At 38.7% G+C, this 18,907-nt stretch overlaps 1 protein-coding gene across 1 annotated transcript in view; it reads right to left on the bottom strand.

The window, feature by feature from the left end:
• MEF2A (myocyte enhancer factor 2A) overlaps positions 1 to 18,907 on the bottom strand; it is a 191,268-nt gene that overhangs the window by 4,118 nt on the left and 168,243 nt on the right. The window lies entirely within an intron of this gene.

An 18,907-nucleotide genomic window follows, 5' to 3' on the forward strand; every position in this document is an offset into this window, starting at 1 on the left:
GCAGAGGGAGAAGCAGGTAGAGAGAGAAGCAGGCTCCATGCAGGAAGCCCGACATGGGACTCAATCCCAGGTCTCTAGGATCACACCCTGGGCTGAAGGCAGCACTAAACTGCTGAGCCACCCGGGCTGCCCTGAATTTTCTTTTAAGAACAACTTTTGCAGTTGTATTCCATAAATTTTGGTATGTTGTGTTTCCATTTTCGTTTGTTGCAGGATACTTTTTATTCCCTTTAATTTCCTCTTTGATCCATTTGTTGTTCAGAAGAGTGGTATTTAATTTTCATTTATCCATGAATTTTCCAGTTTTCTTCCTATTATTGATTTCCAATTTCATACCATTATGTTCAGAGAAGATACTTAATATGATTTTAATCTTCTTGAACTTGCTTAGACTTGTTTTGTGGCCTAATATATGGTCTGTCCTAGAAAATGTTCCATTGGTGATTGACAGGAATGTGTACTCTCCTGTTGTAGGATAATAATGTTCTGTATATATGTTAGGTTCATTTGGTCTATAGTAGGATAATAATGTTCTGTATATATGTTAGGTTCATTTGGTCTATAGTGTTCAAATCCAATTTTTTTTTATTGATTCTCTGGATCTATATTATTGAAAGTGAGGTATTAAAAGTCTCCAACAATTACTGTATTTCTGTTTATTTCTCCTTTATCCTCTGTTTTGCCTTATATGTTTAGGTGCTCCAATGTTGGATGCATAAACATTTGCCATTTTATATCTTTTTGGTGGATTGACCCCTTTATCATTACGTAATGATCCTCTGTGTCTCTTGCCATTTTTAGTAAGTCTCTTTTGTTTGGTGTAAGCACAACTATCCCTGTTTTGTTGTTTTTGTTTGGTTACTGTTTGCTTGAAATATCTTTTTCCATCCTTTCACTCATAGTCTGTGTCTTTGAGGCTAAAGTGAGTCTCTGGTAGGCAGCATATCATTGGGTCTTGTAGTTTTCTTTTCTTTTCTTTTCTTTTCTTTTCTTTTCTTTTCTTTTCTTTTCTTTTCTTCTTTTCTTTTCTTTCTTTCTTTCTCCATTCAGCTATTTTATGTCTTGTGGCTGAAGAATTTAATCCACATATGTTTAAGGCAATTATTGATAAGTAATTGCCTATTTCATTAATTGCTATTTCATTAACTATTTTCTGGCTATTTTATAGATCCATTATTCCTTGTTTCTTATCCTACTGTCTTGTTTTGTAATTTGGAGACTTTTGGTATCAGTATGCTTTGAATTCTTTATCATATTATTTTTTGTGATAACTACAGGTTTTCCTGTTGTGGCTACCACAAGGCTTACATACCTTAGAATTATAACACCTTGGGGCACCGGAGTGGCTCAGTCAAGCATCTGCCCTCAGGTGAGGTCATGATCTTGGAGTCCTGGGATTGAGCCCCACAATGGGCTCTCTGCTCAGCAGGGAGTCTGCTTCTCCTTCTCCCTCTGTGATGTCTCTCACTCTTGCTTGTGCACTCTCTCTCTCTCTTTCTCTCTTTCTCAATCAATAAATATATATATATATATATTTAAGATTTTATTTATTCATGAGAGAGAGAGAGGCAGAGATACAGGCAGAGGGAGAAGCAGGCTCCATGCAGGGAGCCTGACGTGGGACTCAATCCCAGGTCTCCAGGATCACGCCCTGGACTGAGGTGGCGCCACACCACTGAGCCACCTGGGCTGCCCTAAAATATTTTAATTTTTAATATTTTATTTATTTATTCATGAGAGAGACAGAAAGAGAGAGGCAGAGACATAGGCAGAGGGAGAAGCAGGCTCCATGCAGGGAGCTGGATGTGGGGCTTGATCCCAGGACTCAAGGAACCTGAGTCAAAGGCAGACACTCAACCACTGAGCCACCCAGGCGTCCCTAAAATATTTTTTAAAAAGAATTATAACACCTTATTTTAAACTGATAACAATTTAACTTCCATAACATTCCTAGGCTACACTTTTACTTCTTTCTTACATTTTAGGTTATTGATGTTAAGATTTACATATTTTTATATTGTTTAACCAATAACATCATAATTATGGTTATTTTTACTATTTTTTTTTATCTTTTAGAGCTGTAAGTGAATTATGCATCACAATTACTGTTTTTTACAGAATCTAATTTTGACTATACATTTACCATTACCAGATAGTTTTGTGTTCCTTTCTTATTTTTTATCATGTTAATCAGCTCCTTTTAATTTCACTAAAGAAATCCCTTTAACATTTCTTGGAAGGCAGGTTTAGTGGTGATGAATTCCCTCAGCTTTTGTTTAGGAAAGTATAGCTCTCCATTTCTGGAGGACAATTTTGCTGGGTATAGTATTCTTGGCTGACAATTTTTTTCTTTCAGTATTGTAAATATATCATCCCTGGCCTGAAATATTTCTGTCGAGAAATCTGCTGGTAGTCTTATGGGGATTCCATTGTATGTAACTTCTTTTTATTGCTGCTATGACAATTTTTTGTCTTTGTCTTTTGACATTTTATTATAATATGGCACAGTGTAGTGAACCTATTCAGGTTCAACCTATTTTTCATCAAGTCTACCTACTTAGTTTATTTTTGGGTTGTCCAACATAGTTTATAAAAATTTTTATTGTGGTAAAATTTTGTAACATATACCATTTAAGTGTACAATTCCATTTTATTAAGTACATTTAGTCTTGTGCAACCATCACCACTATTCATTTCCAGAACTTTCATCTTCCCAGACAGAAACTCATTTATTAAAGACTCTCATTTTCCCCTTCCCCCAGCCCCTGGTAGACCTCCTGTCTCTATGAATTTGTCTATTCTAGTAGTCAGTTCCATATAAGTGGAAACATATGCTCATATTTGTTTTTTTGTATGTGTGCCTAGCTTATTTCACGTAGTATATTGTCTTCACAGTTCATCCATGTTGCAGCATGTGTCAGAATTTCATTTTTTAGATGGAATAATTCCATTGTGTGTGTGTATTTATATATATATACACACATATTATATATTATATATATATTATATATATTATATATATTATATATATATAATTCCATTATATGGATATATATATCCATTATATATATTATATTATATATATTATATATACATATACATATATATACATATTATATATATTATATATATAATATATATATAATTCCATTATATGGATATATATATCCATTATATATATAATATATAAGATATATAAATATAAATTATAAATATAAATATAGGATATTTATAAAAATTATATTTATAAAATATAAATACCACATATAAATATTTTTATATATAATTTATATATATTTTATATATATAATTTATATATAAATACCACATTTTGTTTATCCATTTATGCATTGATGTACATTTGGATTGCTTCCATTAACATAGCTTTAAAGGGATCCATTTAAATAGATTTGCAGTGTTTTCTTCTTGCCCTTCATCAGAGAGCCAGAAATCTCACATTTGAATATTATTTTTGATAGAAAAAAATTTAATTGCCAACAATTGTTACCTTTCTTCCTTTCTCCCTCCCACCTTTTTTTTTTAAAAAAAATATTTATTCATTAAAGACACAGAGAGAGAAAGGCAGAGACATAGGCAGAGGAAGAAGCAGGCTCTGGGCAAGGAGCCTGATGCAGGACTCGATCCTGAGACTGTGGGATCATGCCCTGATCCAGGGGCAGATGCTCAACTGCTGAGCCACCCAGGCGTTCCCCTTTTTATTAAAGTAAATTCACAGGACGCCTGGGTGGCTCAGTGATTGAGCATCTGCCTTAGGCTCAGGGCATGATCCCAGAGTACCAGGATTGAGTCCCACATCAGGCTCCCTACAGGGAGCCTGCTTCTCCCTCTGCCTGTCTCTCTCTCTGTGTGTGTCTCTCATGAATAAATAAATAACATCTTTAAAAATAAAAATAAAAAACTAAATTCACTAAGTGACTCGTTCATTCATTCATTCATTCATTCATTCGACTCTATGTTGACTATATGCCTGGCCCTGTAGGAGATACAGCTGTAGGTAGGGACAGTGTCCCAGCCCTGGTAGAGTTTACCTTTCAAAGAGACAGTAAACAATAGACAATAAAACAATCATTTCAGATGTGAAAAGTGCTATGAAGATGTTATCAGGGAATGTTGGTAGGTATACATGTATGGGGGCAAAACGGGGAATATACTTTGGAGTTCTGAGGACGTGATATTTGAACTGCATCCATGTCAGAATCCTGAAAGATCTCATCAAGTAGTCCATATTCCCTTTTTAAATTTTTTTAAAGGCTTTATTTACAAAAAATAAAATAAAAATAAAAAAAATAAAGGCTTTATTTACTTGAGAGTGACACACAGCAGAGCAGGGGGAAGGATAGAGGGAGAAGCAGACTTCCCACTGAGCAGGGAGCCTGCTGGGCTTGATCCCAGGACCCTGAGATCAGGACTTGAGTGGAAGGCAGATGCTTAACTGACTGAGCCACACAGGTGCCCTTAATGTTGCTTTTTAAATGAGCAGAGAAGCTTCTACTTCTTCTCCTGGCCTGTTTTCTACCATATTTTGGAAACTTCTTCCTTTTTCCAGGAGCTCTTTGTGGAAAAGTTTGTCTTAAAGAGTTATAATCATTTGTATTTAAGACAGGGTTTTAAGTTTTTGTTTTCTTCTAGCAGGAGAACAGGGTATTTGCGCCTGTGTTTTGGCAGGTCCACCACTCCCCCATACCTAGTGTCCTAGAGGGAGTGTCAGAGAAGGCAATGGGATGACCTCCCTGTAGACTAACTTATCCATTTATTCAAACAACGTATTTGGAGCATTGTATATGCCAGACACTAGCTGAGGTGGACCTCAGAGGTGAGGAGGGTTTGCCTGGAATATATCAAGTAATCTGATAATTGTAATGCAGCAAGCAATAAAGACTGTGTCTAATAGCTCTAAGGGCTGCATCCACATGGGGCCCCCAGGCAATCCCTTCAAAACAAAGGGGTCTCCAGTTCTAGCTTTGCTAAGGACAAGCTTTGTGAGCTTGGGCAACTCACCTCACTTCTCTGGGCCTCACTTCCTCAACTATGAAATGACATAATAAATGAGTCTATTCTTTCAACAAATACTTATTAAACACCTACTTTGTGGCAGGCCTTGTGCAAGGAACTGAAAATCTTTTTAAAAGGCTAGATAGACCCCTGGTCTCAAGGGGCTTTGAAGTTTAATGGGGGAAAATATGCATAACAAGGGAAACCAGTAACAATATAATATTTTTAAGCATTCTACTGGTGCAATGGAAGGACAGAGGTGGAAACAAGTTGATCAAACTTTAATGTCTGTGTGTGTGGCTTTCTTATTTGTTTGTTTTGTTTTGAGATGGTCACAGGTCCATGTAAGCCCTAGGCTGCAGTAGAAAGGAGGAAGGGGAGAAGTGGGAGGAGACATGTCTAAAGTCATTGAATTGAATTGAGACAATAGCCACTTGGCTATTGTCAAGGCAGGAGGCTGGGCTTGGCTATCTAGGAAGGACCCAAACAGATGTGAAGATTTCTCTTTGGGAAAAGACTGGGGCGCAGTGCAGAATAAAAACAATCTTCATTTAATCCACAGCACTCATTAGATGCTAGAAAATGCTCTAAGAGCTTTATACACCAACTCATTTCACCCTTACAGTAATTTGGGAGGTTGCCACTTACTATTCCTGTTTTGTTAATGGAAAAACTAAGCTAAGATCATGTAACTTGTAAATAGAGATGCTGGGAGTCCCACCTCCCAGACTGGGACCCTATGCTCTTTAACCCCTTTGCTTGGAGCCTTGCTGTTTTGTGCCTCGCAGCGCAGGGTTTTAGGACGAGGCAGACTTGAGAGAAGAGAAGAAAGAGAAGAACTGAGAAAATATCTTTGGGACCACAATGCAGTACTGGCCATGCAGTGATAAGAAGTCAGATCCACTGCCTTAACCCTAAGGAGAACTGTAGAATCAGCATTTACCTGCTGTTCTCTGGGTGGTGCCACTGAGCCAGGCTCCTTGACTATGAGAAATTAACCTCATTTGTGTTGGTAAAGTAGCCCCCCTTAGCCCTTTCCCTCAAGTACTTTGCACCTCGGGACAAGGTTCCTCCAAGCTTATTTCCAGAGAGGAGGGACTGCTGGTTTCACCAGGCCAAGAAGAGGCATGAGGGTGGCAGAGAAGACCGGATCCATCTTTTTTGCCTGTCCCCCAGGAGCCACTTGAGTACAGCCAAGCTGCTGAGGAGAGACGGGGCCACCCTCCCTGCCCTCCTGCACAGCCAGGTCCCACAGCCCTGGAAAGGACTGACGTGGTGGTGATGTGCAGATCCAGCTTATGCCCTGTGCCTTCTTCCATCCTCCTTCCATCATGCAAGAGCTGGGAGGGACTGCCACAGTAGTGCTCTGGGAAGAGGGTCTTATCACAGGGGGATTTTTCCCAGATCTTTAGGAAACACCATTGTTATTTTAATATTCACCAGCCTGAGTAAGGAACTTGTGCTACCATCCATTCATTCACAAACCTTTCAGAGCACCAATTACATGTCAAGAGGCTACGTGAAAAACAAGACATGGCCTCTCCCCTCAAGGTACTTAAAATCTGGTGAGAAAGATAAAACTTGCATAAGGGTAGTGATGTGATAGAACATGCTGGGCCCTGTGAGAAGGAAGTGGATAAGATGAAACATGGTTGATAAAACAAGAAAGGTTTTCTAGAGAAGGTGGCATTTCCTTAGTTGACACATGAAAGGAGGGGGGATATAATAATATGGTAATGGATTGCTCTCCACTGTGAGCAAAGGCCTGGAGGCTGGAAACCAGGGGGATCATAGCCTGGAGTGAAAGAAGTGTGACCGGAAATGGGGGCAAATGCTGCAGTAATGGTTGGGGCAGGTGGTTATACACAACCCTGAATTCTAAGTGATTTGGACATTGTTTGATGGGCAATGGGAAGCTATTTGGACAGCAGAGATGAGCATTGACTTGAAGAATAGTAATCCTGTAGTTTTGGAGAGGAGAGACCTTAAAGAGGCAATGTAGGTTGGAATTAATTTGATCCTGAGGAGCTTGGGAAAGTTGTTTTTTTAAATAATTCTTCTGTTTGGGGTTCATTAAGCTTCTTGGATCTATAGGTTTATGTGGTTCCATGTAACATGGAAAAATTCAAGCCATTATTTCTTCAAATATTTTTCTTCTGATTATACCAATCCAATTACATATATATTAGGCCAGTTGATGTCTCAACTCACTAATGCTTCTGCGTTTTTCATCGTCTTCCTCTTTGTTTTATCTTGGACAGTTTCTATTGCCATTTCCTCTGTAATATCTAATTGGTTGGGATATTCTGTACATTTTTTATTACCAGTATTTTTCATCTGTAGAAATTCTATTTGGGTTTGTTTGTTTTTTTTTTTTTTTTTTGTCTTCTATTTTTTCATCATTTCTCATATCTTCAAACATGTGGAATATATTTATAATAGTTGTTTTAAAGTCCTTATATGGTAATTCTTTTTTTAAAAAGGATTTGTATTTTAGAGAGAAAGAGAGCATGAGTGGGGAGAGAAGCAGAGGGAGAGGAATAGAATCTCAAGCAGACTCCATGCTGAGCACAGAGCCCAAGCACAAGTCTCAGTCTCATTACTCTGAGGTTATGACCTAAGCCGAAACCATGAGATAACCAACTGAGCCACTCTGATGCCCCTAAAGTCCTTATCTGAGAATTCTATTATTTTTGTCATTCTGGGTCTGTTTCTATTTATAGATTTCTTTTCTCTGCTTATGGATTCTATTTTCTTGTTTTTCTGTATGCTGAGTAATTTTTGGTTGGATGCTAGACATGATGAATTATATGTTGATGGGTGCTAGGTTTTTGTTATTTTCCTTTAAATATATTTAGGTTTTGGGGAACGGAATCAGAGGCATGCATGTAAATTCCACATGGGCAGGTCTAGAGTAGCCTTTAGGGCTAATTCAGCCCCACTACTATGGTGATATACTTCTGAAGAAGACTCTACTTGTTGCTGTGGTGTTGAGGTCTCACTGCTCTGGCTGGTGGGAACACCGGTTGTTCCTAGCCCTGGGTAAGCATGGAAATAGTTCCACCTACTTTTCTCTGTTTATTCTTTTCCTAACTTCTGTGATTGTCTCGGATGCATGTACAGCTCATTTCTCAGAGATTTAGAGAATCTCTTTACAGTTCCTCTTTTCCCCATACTCTGTCCCCACAATTCTAGATGCCTTGGCTTCGTTGAACTCCAAACTCCATCTCCTCAACTTAGCAAGATTACTCTGTTCTGTGCTGTGGTCTGGTAGCTCCCCAGGCAATGAGGTGGGGGTACTTACCAGTTTTACCTGCTATATTTCTCTTTTTTCAAAAATCACTCTCCTGTACTGCCTTTTGTCCAATATCTTGTATCTTTTATTCAGCTGTTTGAGGTGAAAGAATACACCTGGTCCCCGTTACTCTCTTATGGCCAGAGGCAGAAATTCACAGGCCAGAGGAGAGGCAGGCAAGGTGATAGCATGAAGGGGCAAGATTGGTTGAGGCAGATTCAAGAGAGCTGGCCTATTGGACCCTGAATTTGTGACGTAGAATCCATCATGGAACAGGAAGTCAGGAGAGGCAGATTTTCTTGGAGGGGCCTGAAAATAAGTTCACTAAATTCCATATGCTGCAAGACAGCTGTACTAGAGGCCTGTAGTTGATTTGGTTTGAACGTTATTACATTTCCTATGTGTCAAGTGCTAGGCTCCCTGTCTTTCAGTGTGTTATCTCAGCTGAGTAGTTGGAAAGGAGAGACAATTCATTAGTAGTCCAAGCAGTGATGGTATTGTCCTTGTTCCTTATTGCCACTTTGAAATCATTGTTCCACCCTCTTCCCTAAATCCTCTTGTTGCTTTCAATTGTGCGTCATCAGGGCAGCCCGGGTGGCTCAGTGGTTTAGCACAACTTTCAGCCCAGGGCGTGACCCTGGAGACCCAGAATTGAGTCCCACGTCAGGCTCCCTGCATGGAGCCTGCTTCTGCCTGTGTCTGTGCCTCTCTCTCTCTCTCTCTCTCTCTCTGTCTCTCATGAATAGTTAAATAAAATCTTAAAAAAAAAAAAAAAAGAATTGTGTGTCATCAGAACTCCATACCTGCTACCCTTTTTTATTGCATTATCTACAGATCTTCTGGTCTCTCCCTCTCTCTCTCTCTTTTTTTTTTAAAGATTTTATTTATTTATTCATGAGAGACAGAGAGAGAGCAGCAGAGACACAGGCAGAGGGAGAAGCAGGCTCCATGCAGGTAGCCCGACGTGGGACTCCATCCCCGATCTCCAGGATCACACCCTGGGCCAAAGATGATGCCAAACCACTAACAAACCACCCGGGATGCCCTGGTCTCTCCCTCTCATCCACTGAAGACTTCAACACCTGTCTTTATTCTTGGATCCATGTAGATCAGTGCCTCCTCATGTTTTTTTAGGTCATATCATATAGAGAAAAGAATAAAAATATGTACAGCACCTTGAAGGAAATGGATTTGATGATCTTTATGAGCCTACTGTTATAGATAGAGGGGGTAGGAGCTGGAGAATTTAGTTCTTTCAGGTTTTTGAAATGGGTAATCAAAGGCATGCTTTCTTTCTTTCTTTTTTTATTTCATTTATTTGTTCATGAGGCACACATAGAGGCAGAGACATAGGCAGAGGGAGAAGCAGGCTCCTTGTAGGGTGCCCAACGCAGGACCCGATCCCTAGATGTGGGACCACACCCCAAGCCAAAGGCAGATGCTCAACCACTGAGCCACCCAGGTGTCCCTCAAAGGCATGCTTTTATGGTGGTGAGAAAGATCTAGGAGAGAGAAAGAAACTGATGCTACCAGAGAGATGGGATAGTCACAGGGTGACGACTTTGAGGAGGAGAGGGGTGATGGACTCCAATATACAACATGGAAGGCTTGGCCATGGATAAGAGCAGACAGCCCACCCATAGCTCCTGGAGGAAAGGTAGAGCTCATGGGTACAGATGTAAGCAGATTCCTGGATTTTATTGTGGGAAAAATAGGTAGATCTCATTTGTTTGTATCCATTTTCTCAATGGAAAATATGAAAGGAAGTAATAAGCTGAGAAGAAAAGGAGGTTGTCTTGGAGGTTTGAATAGAAAGAGTAAAATACAGTTGACTCTTGAACACTGTGGGGGTTAGAGATGTCAACCCCCTGCAAGTCGAAAATCCTTGTATTATGTGACTACCCCAAAACTTAACTACTAATAGCTTACTGTTTTACTGGAAGCCTTACCGATAACATAAATGGTTGGTTAACACACATTTTCTTATACGTATTAGTATATATACTGTGTTCTTACAATAAAGTAAACTAGAGAAAAGAAAATGCTAAGGAAACCATAAAGAGAAAATACAATTACAATATTATACTATATTTATCAAGAAAAGTCCATGTGTAAATGGACCTCCTCAGTTCAAACTCGTGTTGTTCAGGGGTCAGCTGTAGTGATGTCAGAAAATGAGTATGTCAATGATACTAGGGGTTTGATGTTGCATTTCTAGGCAGTGTTGAGAGCCTTTTAAAAGTTGTGGTTATAGTGAAATAAAAATAGAAAGTGCAGAATTAAACCCAAATACATATGGAAACTTTATGATGTAAAAGTGGCATCTCCAATCCATGGACTAAAGATGAACTTTTTAATAAATGGCTCTTGGACAACTAGATAGTCATTTGGAAAAATATAAAATAAGACCCATACATAAGAATAAACTCCAAATGGATTAGAAATCTAAATGTAAAAGATGAAACCATACTCTTGCTAGAAGAAAACACTGGTGAATTCCTCCTTAACTTTGGTGTAGGGAAAGGATACTAAGTTTAACTTAAAACTCATATCGATAGGGGTGCCTGGGTGGCTCAGTGGTTGAGTGCCTGCCTTCAGCCCAGGGCATGATCCTGGAGTTCCGGGATCGGGTCCCGCATCAGGCTCCCTGCATGGAGCTTGCTTCTCCCTCTGCCTGTGTCTCTGCCTCTCTCTGTGTGTGTGTCTCTCATGAATAAATAAATAAAAATCCTTTTTTAAAAAAAACCTCATATCAATAAAAGCTTGATAAATTTCACTATAATAAAGTAATAAAATTTTGCATGATAAAAGAACCACCGGGACACCTGGGTACTTGAGTGTTTGCCTTCGACTCAGAGCATGATCCTGGAGTTCTGGGATCGGGTCCCACGTCAGGCTCCCTGCATGGAGCCTGCTTCTCCCTCTGCCTGTGTCTCTGCCTCTCTCTCTGTGTCTCTTAATGAATGAATGAATGAATGAATGAATGAATGAATGAATAAATAAATATTTTTTAAAAAGTTAAAAAAAAAAGAACCCCAAAGTTAAAAGTCAACTGACAAACTGGGAGAAAATATTTATAACATAAATCACAAAGGGCTTATATACCTAATATAAAAAGAACTCTTAAAAATTGAAGGATAGAGACCAAAACCCCAATAGACAAATGGGAAAAAGACACAAACAGATACAGAAAAGATTAAAATAGCCCTCTAATATGAAAAAATGTTCAAATTCACTCAAATTAGATAAAGGCAAATTAAAAACTGAGATATAAAAATCTCACAAATAAATGGGTAAAAATTTAAAATGACTATGATTGTAGCATTAGCTGTTATCTCCATCACATCACATAACCATCATTTCTTTGATAAGTACATAACTTCTAAAATGTGAGAACATTTAGATTAAGATCCAATCTCTTAACAACTTTGAAGTATATAATACAATATTGTTAATATAATCAAAATGCTGTTAGAGCTCTAGAACCTACTCATCTTCTAACTTAAGTTTGTGCTTTTTGACCAACATCTATCCAATTCCCCCTGGTAACTACCATTCTATTCTGTTTTTATAAGTTCAATTCTTTTGAGATTCTACATATAAGTTATATCCTACCGTATTTCTGTATTTCTTTCTCTGATTTATCTTCCTTAGCACAACGTGCTCAAGGTCCATCTGTGTTATCCCAAATGACAGGATTCCTTCTTTCTCGCGGCTAAATAATATTCCAGTGTGTGTGTGTGTGTGTGTGTGTGTGTGTGTGTGTGTATCTCCCCTCTTCTTTATCCATTCATCCATTTTTTTATCTAACTTACGTTGTTACAATATCTTGGCTATTGTGAATAATGCTGCAATAAATGTGGGAGTACAGATATCTTTTTTTTTCCAGATATCTTTTTGATATCCTCTCGTTTCCTTTTAATATATACCCAGAAGTGGGATTGCTGCGGCATGTGGTAGTTTAATTTTTGAAGAACCTCCATACCATTTTCCATAGTGACCAAAACAATGTACACTCCCACCAACAGAGCCTATGTATTCTCTTTTCTCCACACCTTTACTACCACTTGTTACCTCTTTTTGATGAGGTGAGGTGATCTCTCATTATGGTTTTGACTTACATTTTCCTGATGAGTGGTGATGTTGAGCATCTTTTCGTATACCTGTTTGTCACCCTTATGTTTTCTTTGGAAAAATATCTATTTAGATCCTCTGCCCATTTTTAAATCAGGTTGTTTGTTTTTATACTATTGTATAGTTTTTATATTTTTAGCTATTAACCCCTTATGTGGTTTGCAAATATCTTCTCCCATTCTTAGGGAGCCTTTTCATTTTGTTGTTTCTTTTGCTTTTTAGTTGAATGTAATCCTATTTGTTGATTTTTGCTTTTGTTGTTTGTGCTTTTGATGTCATATCCAAAAGCTCATTCCCAAGACCAATGTTAAGGAGCTTTTTTCCTATGTTTATTTCTAGAAGTTTTATGGTTTCAGGTCTTATGTTTAAGTCTTTAATCCATTTTGAGTTAATTTTTGTGAATGGTAGTAAGATAGAGGTACAATTTCATTCTTCTGCATGTTGTCATCCAGTTTTCCCCACACCATTTATTAAAGAGACTATCCTTTCCCCGGTTAGTATTCCTGGCTACCTTGTCAATATTAATTGACTCTCTGCCTGGTTTGGTTTGTTTGTTTTCTGGGCTCTCAATTCTGTTCCATTGGTCTATGTGCCTGTTACTTTGCTTGTTATGGCTTTGTAGTATAGGTTGACATCAGAGAATGTGATGCCCCCAGGTTTGTTCTTCTTTCTCAGGATTGGTTTGGCTGTTGAAATTCTTTTGTGGCTCCATTATAGACTTTAGGACTATTTTTTTCTATTTCTGTGAAAAATGCCATGGCAATTTTGATGCAGATTACAACTGAGTCTGTACATGGTTTTGGGTAGTATGGACACTTTAACAATATCCTTCACATCCATGAACACAAGTTATTGTTCCATTTCTTTGTGTCTTCTTCAATTTCTTGTGTCAAAGTCTTATAGTTTTCACCAAAGAAGTTTAACCTTCTTGGTTAGATTTATTCCTATTTTCACTGTTGTAGATGCTAGTAGTAGCATAGATTGTTTTATTTCTTTTTCAGATATTTTGTTGTTAATGTTTAGAAACACTGTTTACTGCATGTTTATTTTGTATACTGAAACTTTACTGAATTTGTCAATTCTGATAGTTTTTTGATCATGTCTTTAGAATTTTCTATATATAAGATCAGAGCAATATAAGCAAAGACAGTCTCACTTCTTATTTGGATACCTTTTATTATCTTTTTCTTAACTGATTGCTCTGGCTAAGAGTGGTGACAGTATGATATCTTTGTCTTGTTCCTGATCTTAGAGGAAAAGCTTTCAACTTGTCACCATTATGATGTTGGCCGTGGGTTTGTCATATATGTCCTTGGTTGTGTTGATGTGTCTTTCTCCTATACTCAATTTATTGAGCATTTTTATCATGAAAGGTTGTTGTACTTGTCAAATGCCTTTTCTGCATGTGTTGAAATGATCATATGATTTTAATCTCATTCTATTACTATTATCACATTCATTGATTTGTGTGTTGAACCACCTTGTGTTCCAGGGAAAAATCCCATCTGATGATGGTGAATGATCCTTTTAATGTGCTGTTGAATTGGGGTTGCTAATAGTTTGCAGAGATTTTTGCATCCATATTAATCAGGTATATTTGTGATTTTCTTGTCTAGTAGGCTCCCTATCTGGCTTTGGTATCAGGTAATGCTGGCCACATAAAATTAGTTTGGGAATGTTCCTTTCTTTTCAATATTTTGGAATAGTTTGACAAAGATTGTCATCGACTCTTCTTTAAATATTTAGTAGAATTTGCCAGTGAAACCATCTGGTCTTGTACTTTTCTGTGTTGGGAGATTTTTTGTTTGTTTGTTTTTGTGTGTGTGTGCATGCATGTGTGTGTGTATTGGGAGGTTTTTGATTATTGATTCAATCTACTTACTTGACACTTGTCTGCTCAGATTTTCAAATTCTTCATGTTTCAGTCTCGGCAGGTTGTACATTTCTAGCAATTCATCCATGTCCTATAGATTATCCATTTTGTTGTAATAAAATTTATAGTTGTCTCTCATGATCCTTTGTATTCTTGTAGTATCAGTTGTAATGTCTCCTCTTTCATTTCTTATTTATTTGAGTCCTCTCTGAGTCACTCTGGCTAAATATTTTTTTCAATCTTTGGTTTTTTCCTTTAAAGCTCTTAGTTTCATTGATCTTTTTAGTTATGTTTCTGGTCTCCATTTATTTCTGCTTTGATCTTTTTATTTTCTTCTTCTTACTGAAAGCTTAGTTCTTTTTTTAGTGCCTTGACATGTAAAGTAAGGTTGTTTATTGATGTTCTCTTTTGTGTCTTAATATAGGCATTTGTAAATAAATGATTTTCTGTAGTGGTATCATTGTTTCCTTTCTTCTCATCTTACGTGTACCTGTTAGAGATATTTATTTTTATAAACTTCCCTCTCAGAACTACTTTTGCAGCATCCCATAGCTTTTGATATGTTGTGCTTCTATTTTCCTTTGTTTCAAGATATTTCCTGGTTTTTCTTTTGATTTCTTCTTTGGCCTATTTATTCAGGAGCATGTGTTTTAGTCTCCATATATTTGTTATTTTTCCAGTTTTCCTCCTGTTATTAATTTCTGGTTTCATACCACTATAGTCAGAAAAGATACTTGATATTTTTCAATCTTTTTAAATATGCTGACTTTTTTTCTATGACTTACATGTGATGTATTCTGGAGAATGTTCTGTGTGCACTTAAGAAGAATCTGTATTATGCTGCTGTTGGCTGGCATGTTTGTATATGTCTGTTAGGTCCATTTGGTCTATAGTTCAAGTGCTGTGCTTTCTCATTGTTTTTCTATCTAGATGATCTATTGTTGGAAGGTAAGGTATTGAAGTCCCCTTCTATTATTGTGTTGTCATCTATTTTTTCCTTAAAGTCTGTTAGAATTTGCTTAATAGAATTCAGATGCTCTGAAGCTGAGTACATATATATTCATGATTTTTATGTCTTCTTGATGAATTGCCCCCCTTATCACTATGCAGTGACCATCTTTGTCCCTTTTAACCATTTCTGGCTTAAAGTCAATTTTCTCTGATATTAGTATAGCTACCCATGTTCTTTTGGCTTCTATTTGCATGGAGTATCTTTTGCCATTCTTTTGAATTTATTTGTGTTCTTGGAGCTGAGGTGAATCTCTTGTAGCATATAGTTGGGTCTATTTCTTTTTAATCCAGCCAGCCAGTCTGCTTTTTGATTGGAGAATTTGGTCCATTAACATTTATGAGAATTATTGACAGATAAGGACTTACTAATGCCATTTTTATTTTGGCTGTTTATAATTCCATTTTTCTTTTCCCCCTGGTTGCCTTCCTATGGTTGCCTTTTACTGTAGCAGCACACTTTGATTCCCTTCTTCTCATCTATGTGTTGCAGATTTTGTTTTGGCGTTTCCATAAGGGTTTATATGAAAAATCTTATAGATACCACAGTGTATTTTATGCTAATAACAATTTAATTTGGTTGCATATAAAAAAACCTCTGCCCTCTTCTCCCCCTTTTTTACATTTTGGATGAGACCATTTACATTGTTTACTGTGTATTCATTAACAAACTATCGAAGCTATACCGAGGTTTCATACTTTTGCCTTTTAATCTTTGGTGAACTTTACTAGCATATCACCACATTAACAGTGTTAAGGTATTCTAAATCTGACTCTATGCTTATCTTTCCCAGTGAGTTATCTCCATATGTTTTTAAGCTACTAATTAGTATCCTTTTGCTTCAGCTTGAGGAACTCCTTTTAGCATTTCTAATTTAAAAAATTTATTTAAAGTAGGCTTATTAAAATAGTATTTTATAATATATTTTTTAAGTTGGGCATGGACCCCAACATGGGACTTGAACTCACAACCCTCAGATCAAGACCTGACCTGAGATCAACAGTTGGATACTTAACCCTTACCTTTAGTATTTCTTACAATGTGGTTTGGTGGCAATGAATCCCCTCAGCTTTTGTTCATCAGAGGATGATTTTATTATTTCACTTTCATTTCTGAAGGACAACTTTGCTGGGTAAAACATTTTGGTTGGCAGGTCTTTCCTTCAGCACTTCTTTGAATATATCATCCTACTATCCCTTTGCTTGTAAGATATCTGGTGAGAAATCCATAAAGCTTTATGGACGGTTCCTTTGCATGAGAGAGTAAAAGTTTTTCCTCTTCAGCTTTTAAAATTCTGTCTTTGGTTTTAGACCATTTCATTTATGTGTCTTGGAAACCATTTCAGGTTGAAATTTTGTGATGACCTATTAGCTTCATGAACTTGGATATCCAGTTCTCTTCCCATGTCTGGGAAATTCTCAGTCATTATTTCTTTAAATAATCTTTTCATTCCATTCTCTCCCTCTTCTTCTGGGACTACAGTAACACATACATTGTTTCTTTTGATTGTGTCCCATAACTCCTATAGGCTTTGTTCCTTTTATTTTTTTTAATTGCTCTTCTAATTGTTTAATTTCAACTCATCTGCCTTCTAGTTCACTGCCTTGCTCTTCTATCTGTTCAACTATACTGTTGAAACTATTAGATTCTTCAGTTCATTGTATTCTTTGGTTCTTTTCTCTTTGAGCTTCTCATTTTGTTCTTGTATTGTTTTCCTCATACTGTTAGATCATTTATGTGTTCTCTTGTAGCTCTGAGCAAAATAACTGCAGTTATTTTGAATTCTTTGTCGGGTAATGCCTGCATCTCCATTTCTTTGGGTCCAGTTATGGGACTCTTCCTTGGGGAGAGACATGGTACCCTCCCCTCTTCTAGACTTTATGGACTGATTTTGCTTAGAGAAGCCTTTCACTTGCAGGTAGGGGCACACTGAATCGTGTTGTGACCCAGGCCTAGTGGTGCAGGGCAACAAATGCAGGGGTGAGTGGTAGCAGTAGGTCCAGTTGGGGCATGAGGTCTCTTTGGCTCAAGCCACTGGGGTCCACACTATTGGTAACAGTGTATTACTTGATGATTACTGCAGGGGCCTGCAGTGCCTGTGAGGGCTCTTGGGCTTCTCAGCCATGCCTCTAGAACCAGTAAGTAGCAAGGGTCCAGGGCAGGCAGCATTGGTGGCTGGGGCCAATGGTGTGCACACACCCCACTGCATGGGGCCAGCTGTAGACACATAGGTAGTGGCAGAGGTCACTTGCAGACAGAAGTTGTAGCAATAGGTGTCAGGGCAGGTAGCAAGGGCTAGGGTCAACTATAGGCTCCCTGGCATTAGCAGAGGCCCTGAGTGTCAGCATGCTGTCCCAGGACCTCACATTCTACCCCTGAGCATGCATACTGCAGTGGAGGTCAGCAACAGGCATCAGGTTGCACAAAAGGGCATGCAGGTCCTCGGCTGGGCAGACCAGCTCTAGCTGCAGTGGGCATGGTGGTGCTGGCCAGGGACATGAGGCAGGGCTTGGTCTTGACCTGCAAGCAGTGCTGTCTTCTGTAGCTGGACTGGGGGTGTGCACAGCTGGAGGGGTAGTTACAGGGAAGTGTGATGCTGGCCAGTGACAGAAGGTGGGGCTAGGTAGTCCTGTAACTGTCAGTTTCGTGGTTCTGACAGCGGCATGGTGTTTAGGGAAATGTTAACTCTTGGCAAGGCCAAGTGAAGGGTATGTATGTGGAAACTAAGATTTTTGCAACTTTTCTCTAACTTACAAATTAGTTCAAAGTAAAGTTTAAAAAAAGCTTGAAGAGGTGGGAGGAGTATACAGTGGAAACCAATTAGTACAACTGTGATTTTTTTCTTCCCCAGCTGCCTTCAGCTGCTTTGGTACGAGTAAGCAGGCAGATGATGTCAGTGACTCCAGTCTAGGACACGTTCTCGAAGGCTGGGCGAGCTGCATGTCAGTTTGGGTCGTCTGGGAAGCAGACGCAGATGGAGTTGGAGCGCAAAAGCTTTCTCACAGGCAGGAAGGGGCGCACCCCAGCTGTGTGCAGCCATCGGCTGGGGGCTGGCGGAGAGGAGCTTGTCCTCAGCTCATACCCTGACAGCCGGGGATCAGGGCTCACTCTGGTCAGCTGTGTGACGGCCTGAGGGACCCCTCTCCTGGTGCTCCTGGGACCCTATTTGGAAACCCCTCCCTTAATGTGGGGGATGGGAAGGCACCCTGGTGGCGCTCGGGCCCCTACTGAGCAGCCGGCCAGGCACAAGACGGGCTTCAAAGTGGGCTAGAGCCTAGTGGGAGCCGCCCGTGGGAGCCAACTACGAAGTCACAATGAATTGATTTTAAGGAGCTGCAGCTGTGATTAGACTATTTTTAGCCACAGGACTCAACCAGCTTTCAAAACCTACTAATAAGAGCCTTGCTGTAGCTGCGAGTAAAACCGGCACAAAAATTTGGCTTTTGACTGCAAGAATCTGCTCTGTAAGAAGCTGGCTTAAGAGGCCAGTCCAAGGAAGAGAACACTTTCCACTAGCAAGGTGAAGATCAACTAACACGTCTGTCATTTTTTAGAGTAATTCATGTAGTAAATCTGTCTTCTG

This window comes from Canis lupus, chromosome 2 (assembly GCF_048164855.1).
Source record: "Canis lupus baileyi chromosome 2, mCanLup2.hap1, whole genome shotgun sequence".
NCBI lineage: Eukaryota > Metazoa > Chordata > Mammalia > Carnivora > Canidae > Canis > Canis lupus.